At 42.9% G+C, this 11,924-nt stretch overlaps 1 pseudogene; it reads left to right on the forward strand.

Moving 5' to 3' along the window:
- Positions 1-811: 811 nt before the first annotated feature.
- On the forward strand, positions 812-2,104 carry LOC136517717 (uncharacterized; annotated as a pseudogene).
- Positions 2,105-11,924: the final 9,820 nt, after the last annotated feature.

An 11,924-nucleotide genomic window follows, 5' to 3' on the forward strand; every position in this document is an offset into this window, starting at 1 on the left:
AAGGGGGCTGTTTGTTGTGCTTCTCCATTGTTTCCGGTGGTGTGTTGTGACCTCCTTTGTGCCTAGGCTCGCGTCTCTAACACGGTCTAGGCTAGGATCAGCACAGTACCACCGTTGAACGATTATTCAGCTTGCTTCTGTGACTAACGTGGTGCTAGTACTTCCTTGCTTCAGCCCACCTATAGCTCCACATATTTCGACTACAGCTTGACAGGTGTTGTTGTTGTGGCACCGATACACTTCATTCCACGGTTGCAGACTTGTTGGTTGTCGTTCCCTCCTGTTGAGCAAGGTAAGAATTGGTAAGAGCTTTTGTAACAGGTTGAGAGTGAGCGCCTTGTAGTAGCTACATCCTAATAGCTGTAGGGCTTTTATTTCTTCACCTATTTTTCTTGTTGCCCTTGTCTTTTAAACCATGTCAGGATCAGAGGATGTTAACAAGAGGCCACAATCTCCTCGCACCAAGGGCATCATTCAACATTTTACAAGGCAAGTGCAGCAGCATACAGAAGGACTTGATCAAGATTTACAGGTGACCAATGACAAGATTGGGCAACTGGAGGCCACCCAACTTGCCTCCACCACCAAGCTTACAGGATTAGAGGCATCTGTTGCCTGTATGGACAGAAGCCTTGCTGCTCTTCTGAAGCGTTTTGATGACTTCCACATGAAAGACAAAGAGTAGCATAATGAAGACAACAAGGACGAAGAGCGATTCGAAGATAATTATGATGATGATTATACTGCTGATACTGAACATGATGCTCATGACACTCGTGACCGGCGTCGCCTACGCCATAATTGTAGAGGTATGGGTGGTCACCGCCGACGTGAGGTACCCAATAATAATGATGCTTTCAGTAAGATAAAATTTAAGATACCTCCTTTTGATGGTAAATATGATCATGATGCATACATTACTTGGGAAATTGCTGTTGATCAAAAGTTTGCATGTCATGAATTTCCTGAGAATACACGTGTTAGGGCTGCTACTAGTGAGTTTACTGATTTTGCTACTGTTTGGTGGATAGAGTATGGCAAGAAAAATCCTAATAACATACCACAAACTTGGAATGCTTTGAAACGAATCATGAGGGCTAGATTTATTCCTTCTTACTATGCACGCAATTTGTTAAATAAATTGCAACAACTGAGACAGGGTGCTAAAAGTGTAGAAGAATATTATCAAGAATTGCAAATGGGTATGTTGCGTTGTAATTTAGATGAGGATGAGGAACCTGCTATGGCAAGATTTTTGGGTGGGTTAAATCGTGAAATCCGGGACATCCTTGATTATAAAGAATACACTAACGTAACCCGTTTGTTTCATCTTACTTGTAAAGCTGAAAGGGAAGTGCAGGGGCGACGTGCCAGTGCCAAGAATAATATTTCTATAGGGAAAACTAATTCATGGCAGCCCCGCATGACTACTACTCCAACCACACGTGCTCCTATGCCAACATCCAGCGACAAACCTTGTGCTACTTCCGCAAATTCAGTGGCGAAGACGACCCAGAAGCCTGCTACGAGTGCTTCATCCATGGCATCTACAGGTAGAACAAGAGACGTTCAGTGTCACCGGTGCAAGGGATATGGACATGTGATGCGTGACTGTCCAAGCAAGCGTGTTATGGTTGTCAAAGATGATGGTGAGTATTCCTCTGCTAGTGATTTTGATGAAGATACACTTGCTTTGCTTGCTGCTGACCATGTAGGAAGTGAGGAACAACCAGAAGAGCAGATTGGAGCAGAGGATGTAGATCATTATGAGAGCCTCATTGTGCAGCGTGTGCTTAGCGCACAAATGGAGAAGGCGGAGCAAAATTAGCGGCATACACTTTTTCAAACAAAGTGTGTCATTAAAGAGCGTTCGTGCCAATTGATAATTGATGGAGGTAGCTGCAACAACTTGGCTAGCAGCGATATGGTAGAGAAGCTTGCACTTACAACCAAACCGCACCCACATCCATATCACATTCGATGGCTCAACAATAGTGGTAAGGTTAAGGTAACGAGATTGGTACGAATTCATTTTGCTATTGGATCATATCATGATGTTGTTGACTGTGATGTTGTGCCTATGGAAGCTTGTCATATTCTGCTTGGTAGACCATGGCAATTTGATACAGATTGTATGCATCATGGTAGATCAAATATGTATTCTCTCATACACCATGATAAGAAAATTGTTTTGCTCCCTATGTCTCCTGAAGCCATTGTGTGTGATGATGTTGCTAAAGCTAAGAAAACTAAATCTGAGATCGATAAAAATGTCAAATATGTTAGTAGTAACAAAGATGAGATAAGATTGAAAGGACATTGCTTGCTTGCTACTAAATCTGATATTAATGAATTGGTTGCTTCCACTTCTGTTGCCTATGCTTTGGTATGCAAGGGTGTTTTGATTTCAGTTCACGATATGCAGCATTCTTTGCCCCCTGCTGTTGCTAACATTTTGTAGGAGTTTTCAGATGTTTTTCCAAGTGAGATACCAGCGGGGCTGCCATCAATACGAGGGATTGAGCACCAAATTGATCTTATTCCTGGTGCATCTTTGCCAAACCGTGCGCCATACAGGACTAATCCGGAAGAAACGAAGGAAATTCAACGACAAGTGCAAGAACTACTCGACAAAGGTTATGTGCGTGAGTCCCTTAGTCCTTGTGCTATTCCTATCATTTTAGTGCCTAAGAAAGATGGAACATGGCGTATGTGTGTTGATTGTAGAGCTATTAATAATATCACCATTCGATATCGACACCCTATTCCATGATTGGATGATATGCTTGATGAACTGAGTGGTGCTAATGTGTTTTCCAAAGTTGATTTGCGAAGTGGGTACCACCAGATTCGTATGAAATTGGGAGATGAATGGAAAACTGCTTTCAAAACTAAATTTGGTTTATATGAGTGGTTAGTCATGCCTTTTGGGTTAACTAATGCACCTAGTACCTTCATAAGGTTAATGAACGAGGTTTTGCGTGCTTTCATTGGAAAATTTGTTGTAGTCTACTTTGATGATATATTGATTTACAACAAATCTATGGATGAACATCTTGATCACTTATTTGCTGTTTTTAATGCTTTACGAGATGCACGTTTATTTGGTAACCTTGAGAAGTGCACCTTTTGCAGCGATCGAGTGTCTTTTCTTGGCTATGTTGTGACTCCACAGGGAATTGAGGTTGATCAAGCCAAGGTAGAAGCTATACAGGGATGGCCTGTACCAAAGACTATCACACAAGTGCGGAGTTTCCTAGGACTTGCTGGTTTCTATCGCCGATTTGTGAAGGACTTCAGTACCATTGCTGCACCTTTGAATGAGCTTACAAAGAAGGGAGTGCCTTTTAGTTGGGGCAAAGTACAAGAGAACTCCTTCAATATGCTAAAAGATAAGTTGACACATGCACCTCTCCTCCAACTTCCTGATTTTAATAAGACTTTTGAGCTTGAATGTGATGCTAGCGGAATTGGACTGGGTGGTGTTTTGTTACAAGAAGGCAAACCTGTTGCATATTTTAGTGAAAAATTGAGCGGGACTGTTCTAAATTATTCTACATATGATAAGGAATTGTATGCTCTTGTTCGCACATTAGAAACATGGCAGCATTACTTGTGGCCCAAAGAGTTTGTTATACATTCTGATCATGAGTCTTTGAAGCATATTCGTAGTCAAGGGAAATTGAACCATAGACATGCTAAGTGGGTTGAATTTATTGAATCTTTTCCTTATGTTATTAAGCACAAGAAAGGGAAAGAGAATATTATTGTTGATGCTTTGTCTAGGAGATATACCTTGCTGAATCAACTTGATTACAAAATCTTTGGATTAGAAACAATTAAGAACCAATACATTCATGATGCTGATTTTAAAGATGTGTTGCTGCATTGTAAAGATGGGAAATGTTGGAACAAATTCATCTTTAGTGATGGGTTTGTGTTTAGAGCTAACAAGCTATGCATTCCAGCTAGCTCCGTTCATTTGTTGTTGCTGCAGGAAGCGCATGGAGGTGGCTTGATGGGGTATTTTGGAGCTAAGAAAATAAAGAACATACTTGCTGGTCATTTCTTTTGGCCAAAGATGAGAAGAGATGTGGAGAGGTTTGTTGCTCGTTGCACGACATGTCAAAAGGCTAAGTCACGGTTAAATCCACACGGTTTGTATTTGCCTCTACCTGTTCCTAGTGCCCCTTGGGAAGATATTTCTATGGATTTTGTGTTGGGTTTGCCAAGGACTAGGAAGGGACGTGATAGTGTGTTTGTGGTTGTTGATTGATTTTCTAAGATGGCATATTTTATACCCTGTCATAAAACGGATGATGCTACTCATATTGCTGATTTGTTCTTTCGAGAAATTGTTCGTTTGCATGGTGTGCCCAACACAATTGTTTCTGATCGTGATGCTAAATTTCTTAGTCATTTTTGGAAGACTTTATGGGGAAAACTGGGGACTAAGCTTTTGTTTTCTACTACATGTCATCCCCAAACCGATGGTCAAATTGAAGTTGTCAATAGAACTTTGTCTACTATGTTAAGGGCTGTTTTAAAGAAGAACATTAAGATGTGGGAGGATTATTTGCCTCATATTGAATTTGCTTATAATCGTTCGCTGCATTCTACTACAAAGATGTGCCCATTTCAGATTGTCTATGGTTTCTTGCCTCGTGCTCCTATTGATTTGATGCCTTTGCCATCTTCTGAAAAACTAAATTTTGATGCTAGTAGGCGTGCTGAATTGATGTTAAAACTGCATGAAACAACTAAAGAAAACATAGAGCGTATGAATGCTAAATATAAGATTGCTGGTGATAAAGGTAGAAAGGAACTAATATTTGAACCTGGAGATTTAGTTTGGTTGCACTTGAGAAAGGATAGGTTTCCTGATTTCAGAAAGTCTAAATTGATGCCTAGGACTGATGGACCATTTAAAGTGTTAGAGAAAATTAATGATAATGCATATAAACTCAATCTGCCTGTAGAATTTGGGGTTAGTACCACATTTAACATTGTAGATTTGAAGCCATATTTGGGAGAAGAAGACGAGTTTGAGTCGAGGACGCCTCAAATGCAAGAAGGGGAGGATGATGAGGACATCAACACCAACGATACATCCACGCTGACACGAGTACCAGTTTCTGGTCCTATTACTCACGCCCGTGTTCGTCACATTAATCATCAAGCAAGTTCACTCTTGAGTTCCTGTCCATCATATTTAGACCATGGAGACGCGTGCACTCTTGTTTTGGTTAGGAACCAGGGAGAGGACCAAAAGGGACAAGGATTCACGGAGGCTGAATTCGGACTCCAGGACAGCTCCAACTTGTGATGGTCACCACAGTCGTATACGGACTCGGATTGGGGCGTTCAAGTACTTCATGGAATCCTTATGAAGTCTATTTTCATATGGATCTAGAATCAAGTCCATATCTATTTTGAGGCAGCCACAATGACTGAATTACTACTGAGAGCTTGTCTGTCCAAAGGTGCTGCGTCACCTTAGTTTGGTCCAATGGGCCGTGTATCAAGTTGGGTCCATTAGGGATGCGTCCTAGGGTTGGAGAACGACCCCAACATCCCCCTAGTCATCCTTCCACCTTCATATACTCCTTAGCCGCCACCAAGAATGGTCGGGTTTTGTTTAGATCAAGTTTAGCTCTCGCTACTTGCCTGTAAACGCGCGTGTTGGATCAGCCGCCCGTCTTCTTGTCTTCGGAACCCCACCTTAATTGAGATTGAGTTTGAAACTTTCATCTACATCTAGTAATTCAGTACTTGCTATACTTATTCTTGCTAGTTCTTCGATTGCTTGCAGGACGAGTGCCCTAGTGGTCGGGTGACGTGCTCCACAAGATCGCGGCAGCCATTGGAGGTGGTGTATCGGTTGCTAAGGCACAGCTTGGAAGGCTGTAGTCGGGCCATGAACGTCGTCTCCACCCATCAAACGAGTTATCCCACACCTCTCATCAAAAGATCGGAAACAAACCCTAGCGGGTTCTTATCATATAGCATTTACAACCAAATACCCGAAAGTATGCTATGTTTGGCTTTCTTCCATTCAATAGCTCATAAGGTGTCTTCTCCATCATGGGGTGACAATAGAGTCAGTTGCTATAGTAGCAAGCCATGTTGATTGCTTCGGCCCAAAAAGAATGACTCACATTGTACTCACTCAACATTGATCTTGCCATATCAATTAAGGTTCTATTCTTTCATTCAACTAGCCCATTTGATTGAGGAGTATACTTGGTTGTGAATTGATGTCTAATTCCAAATTCATCACACAACTCATCAATTCTAGTATTCTTGAATTTACTTCTATTGTCACTTCTAACTTTCTTGATTGTTGTTTCAAACTCATTGTGAATACCCTTGACAAAAGATTTGAATATTGCAAACACATCACTTTTGTCAACAAGAGAGAAGACCCATGTATATCTAGTGAAATCATCCACAATCACAAATCCATATTTGTTTCCACTAGTGCTAGTGTATGTGGTTGGTCCAAATAAGTCCATGTGCATCAACTCAAATGCCTTAGATGTGCTCATCATACTCTTCTTAGGATGTGTGTTACCAACTTGCTTTCCGGCTTGACATGCACTACATAGCTTATCTTTCTCAAAAGTGACATCTTTCAAGCCTCTAGCTAAGTCATGCTTGATTAACTTGTTTAATTGTTTCATTCCAACATGACCAAGCCTTCTATGCCATATCCAACCCATGCTAGATTTAGTGATCAAACATGTTGATAATTGAGCTTCTCTAGCATTGAAATCAACCAATTATAGATTCTCATATCTAAATCCTTTGAATTTCAAGTTAGAGCCATCTACACTTATGATCTCTACATCATCCACACCAAATATACACTTGAAACCAAGATCACACAATTGAGCTACCGACAAAAGATTGAAGTTCAAGCCCTCTACTAGTAGCACATTGGAAATGCTCAAGTCATTGGATATTGCAATCTTACCAAGCCCTTTGACCTTGCCTTTTCCATTGTCACCAAATGTGATACTATCAAACCCATTGCTCTTGTTTTCATTGATTAAATTGAACATTCTTGGATCACCAGTCATGTGTTGTGTACACCCACTATCAAAGCACCCAATGCCTTCCTCCAGCTTTATAATTTACCTACAAAAGAAGATCAATTGCTTTTAGGTACCCAAACTTGCTTGGGTCCTTGTAGGTTAGTTACCAAGGTCTTTGGTACCCAAATGGCCTTCTTCTTTGAGCCCACAATTGGTGTACCAATGAACTTAGCGTTCACACCGTTGGCACCCTTATAAAGCATGTTACAAGAATCAAATTTAATTGAGGATACATTAGGTAGCTTGTTCTTGTTAGTCTTGCAATTTTGCTCTATATGCCCAACTTGCTTGCATCTATTGCAAAACTGACCATTGCCCTTCACAAAGCTAGCTTTGGGAGTGACAAAGGCCACCTTGCCTTTCTTGGGGGTATAGCCTAATCCCTCTTTGTTGAGAGAAAACCTTTGGCTACCCAAGTACTTTAGCAAGCGGGCTTCTCCACCATAGGCATTGCCTAAGGCACGAGTGAGCTCATTCACCTCCTTCTTGAGGGTCTTATTTTCCACCATTAGTGAGGTTTCACAAGTGAGACCATCACTCAAAGGTGAAGTAGAAGTGATAGTGCTACAAGAAGTGTTAGTGGGAGCAACAAAAATAGATTCATTGATAAGATCACATGTTAGTCCCACATCACATGATATGATCACTTGCTCCTTCTTGGCTTCCTCCACTTTGACTTGCTCAATGAGAGAGGAGTGAGCCTTTCCAAGCTTAGAGTGAGCTTTGCCAAGCTTCTCATGGGCTTCCATTAGCCTTTCATGAGTGGCATTGAGCTCATCAAAGGATTGCTCAAGAAATTTTACTTTCTTGCACAATTCTTTGCACTCTTTTCTCTTCATCTCATTGCAAGCGTGCACGTGCTCACACATGTCCAAGAGCTCCTCCTTGGTGTACTCCTCTTCCTCCTCATCAACATCATTTTCATTCCTACAAGAGTCACTTTCACATTCATCATCATCACTCTCATCATATTTTACCTTGGTAGGCTTTGCCATGAGGCATGTTGATGGAGTGTCAAAGATGGAGAACTTCTTATTGATGGTGATGCTTGCTAGTGCTCTCTTGATAGATTTCTTGTCATCATCACTAGAGCTATCACCTTCCGAAGAGCCATCACTATCCCAAGTGACTACATAGCCTCCACCTTTCTTCTTCTTTTGGAATGTCATTCTCTTTTCTTTCTTCTCCTTCTTTTCTTTCTTGTCCTTTTTGAGCTTCTTCTCATCCTCATCATTGTTACTATTGTAAGGACAATTTGCTACAACGTGATCGGGGCTCTTGCAATTGTAGCATCTTCTCACATACTCTTTGCTCTTGGTGTGATCTCTTCTCTTTCTTGCACCATAGCCCTTCTTCTTCATGAATTTTCCCATCTTGTGGACAAAGAGGGCCATAGCTTCATCATCAATATCACTAAGATCATCATCATTACTTGATTCTTTCTTGGACTTACCCTTGTTCTTAGATGATGATGAGCTAGCCTTGAATGCTATACTCTTCTTCTTCTTGTCTTCTTCTTCCTTCTTGGCATCCTTGTCATCCCCCTCCCTTTCCACATGGTATGTCTCTTGGGTCATGACATCACCTAGTACTTGGTTGGGTGTAATCTACTTCAATCCTCCTCTTATGATGAGTAATCTCAACATCTCAAATCTTGGAGGTAGGCACATCAAGAACCGATGAGAGACATCATCATCCTTGATCTTCTCTCCCAATGCCTTTAAATCATTGACAATCACTTGCAATCAGTGGAACATCTCCGGAATGCTCTCATCTTCCTTCATCTTGAAGCTTGTCAATTTATCCTTGAGGATATACAACTTGGCACTCTTCACCGTCGGTGTGCCCTCATATTTTTGTTCCAATCTTTTCCACACCTCATTTGCTCTTTCACAATCCTTGATTTGCTCAAACACCTTGGAATCAATGGCATTGTATATGGTGTTGAGAGCCATTGTATTGCATTGCTTGTTGATCTTATCTTGGTTGGTGGGATCATCGGGATTGATGATAGCATAGTCATTCTCGGTCACTTCCCATACTTGATCATTGATTGAACCAAGATACATCCTCATCTTTCTATTCCAATAATCATAGCACGTGCCATCAAAGAATGGTGGTTTGCCCCCCACAAGGTTGAACACAACTTGAGCCATAATTTGACACCGAGGTTGTTAAGCCTTCAATCAAACGGTGACCATGGCTCTGATACCACTTGAAAGGTCCTAATATGGCTAGAGGGGGGGGGGGTGAATAGCCTATTTAAATTTTACAAATCAACTAGAGCAATTTGATTAGTATGACAAATGGTGAAATGTAAACTTGCTCTAGCTCTATAAGGGTTGCAAGCCACCTATCCAACAATTCTAGTAGCAATGATCACTTGTCACACAACTTGCAATCCTACTAGCTAGATGAACTAGGATAACAATGCATGCTCTCAATTCTAATTACACTAAAGAGCTTGCTTCAACTAGTTTGCAAGAATGTAAGTGAGTGAGTAGGATGATTATACCTCCATGTAGAGGAATGAACCAATCACAAGATGAAGATTACGCCAATCACTAGGACAATACAAATGACAAGAGACAACTAATTTTCTCTCGAGGTTCACGTGCTTGTCAACACGCTAGTCCCCGTTGTGTCGACCAACACTTGGTGGTTTGGTGGCTAAGAGGTGTTTCACAAACCTCGTCCACACGATTGGACACCGCAAGAACCTACCCACAAGTGAGCTAACTCAATGACACGAGCAATTTACTAGAGTTACCTTTTGGCACTCCGCCAGGGAAGGTACAACTCCCCTCACAATCACCGAAGGCGGCCACGAACAAACACCAACTCATGCCGATCCTCCACCGCTGCACCAAGCCATCTAGGTGGTGGCAACCACCAAGAGTAACAAGCAAAATCCACAGCGCAACATGAATACCAAGTGCCTTAGATGCAATCACTCAAGCAATGCACTTGGATTCTCTCCTAATCTCACAAAGATGATAGATCAATGATGGAGATGAGTGGGAGTGCTTTGGCTAAGCTCACAAGGTTGTTATGTCAATGAAAATATGTAAGAGAGTGAGCTTGAGCCGGCCATGGGGCTTAAATAGAAGCCTCCATGAAATAGAGCCATTGTATCCCTTCACTGGGCACTGATCAGGGTGACCGAATGCTCCGGTCCTACTGACTGGACGTAGGGCTTAGCGTCCGGTCGCCTGATGGCGGCCACGTGTCATCCTACGTTCAACAGGAGTCATCTAATCTCAACGGTCATGACATGACCGGACGCCGAACATCCAGAGTCCGGTCATTTCTAGTAAGCTCCCAGAGACGGCAAATCTTGACTGAACGTGTCCGGTCGACCTTGACCGGACACATCCAGCACCCGGTCAGTTACCCTAACATCTGTGCAGCTACATCAGCTCTGACCGGATGCATCCTTCCAGCATCCAGTCAATCAGAGGCCCAGCATCTGGTCATGTGACCAACGCTAGGTCATCACTACCATGCTTGACCGGACGCGCCGGTCCCCCAGAGATCAGCGTCCGGTCAGTTGTAAAACAGCGAGACTGACCCTCTTTCATCTCTATCACCTTCACCCTTGCTCAAATATGCCAACCACCAAATGTATCACCTTGTGCACATGTGTTAGCATATTTTCACAAATATTTTCAAGGGTGTTAGCACTCCACTAGATCCTAAATGCATATGCAATGAATTAGAGCATCTAGTGGCACTTTGATAACCGCATTTCGATATGAGTTTCACTCCTCTTAATAGTACAACTATCTATCCTAAATATGATCACACTCATTAAGTGTCTTGATCACTAAAATAAAATGGCTCCTACATTTTATACCTTTGCCTTGAGCCTTTTTGTTTTTCTCTTTCTTCTTTTCCATGTTCAAGCCTTTGATCACAACCATGCCATCACCATTGTCATGATCTTCATCATTGCTTCATCACTTGGAGTAGTGCTACCTATCTCATGATCACTATGATAAACTAGGTTAGCACTTAGCGTTTCATCAATTAACCAAAACCAAACTAGAGTTTTCACGTAGTCATGAAGGAGCCTGCCCTCAGTCATCGGGCGAGGTGGAGTCTACCCCCAGACATCAGGTGAGTCAGAGTCCATCCCTCGGGGGTCGGGCGAGAAGTCTAGCCCTCGAGGGTCGGGCGAGGCGGAGCCAGCCCTTGGGGGTCGGGCGAGGCGGAGCTAGCCCTCGGGGGTCGGGCAAGTTGGAGTCTAGCCCTTGGGGGTCGGGTGAGGCGAAGCCAGCCCTTAGGGGTTGGGCGAGGCGGAGCCAACCTTCGGTCGTTTGGGCAAGAAGTGTAGTTGCGTTCTTGTCTGTTCGGAAGTATCAATGTTTGATGGTTATTAGCTCCTCCTCTTTGGGTACCTCAGTATTCGGTCCTCGACAGTAGCCCTCGAGCCCCCGGGTGATTCGGATAGAATCGCTTGTGGGATGTTTTGACTTGCTAGAGGGTGCGCGCGAGCGCACCCGATCGATGTAGCCCCTGAGCCTCGAGTGATTCAGATAGAATCGCTCAGGGGTATTTCGTTTCGCCAGAGGGTGCACATGAGCGCACCCATCGAGTGTAGCCCCCGAGCCCCTGGGTGATTTGGATAGAATCGCTCGGGGGGTAATTCAGACCCTTTGCGGGTATGGCTGTGAGATTTGGTGTTTTGATAACTGGATAGTTCGATTGGAGTCTCGGTATCTCGTTCGCGGGGATCTAGCAAGAGTCAGCCTGGCTGAGACTCAATCGTGGGTTGAGATACTTGTGGCACTCATGTGCCTAGGTTTTGGCCGCTCGCGGGCCTAT

Source organism: Miscanthus floridulus, chromosome 17, assembly GCF_019320115.1.
Source record: "Miscanthus floridulus cultivar M001 chromosome 17, ASM1932011v1, whole genome shotgun sequence".
In the NCBI taxonomy this organism is placed as follows: Eukaryota; Viridiplantae; Streptophyta; class Magnoliopsida; order Poales; family Poaceae; genus Miscanthus; species Miscanthus floridulus.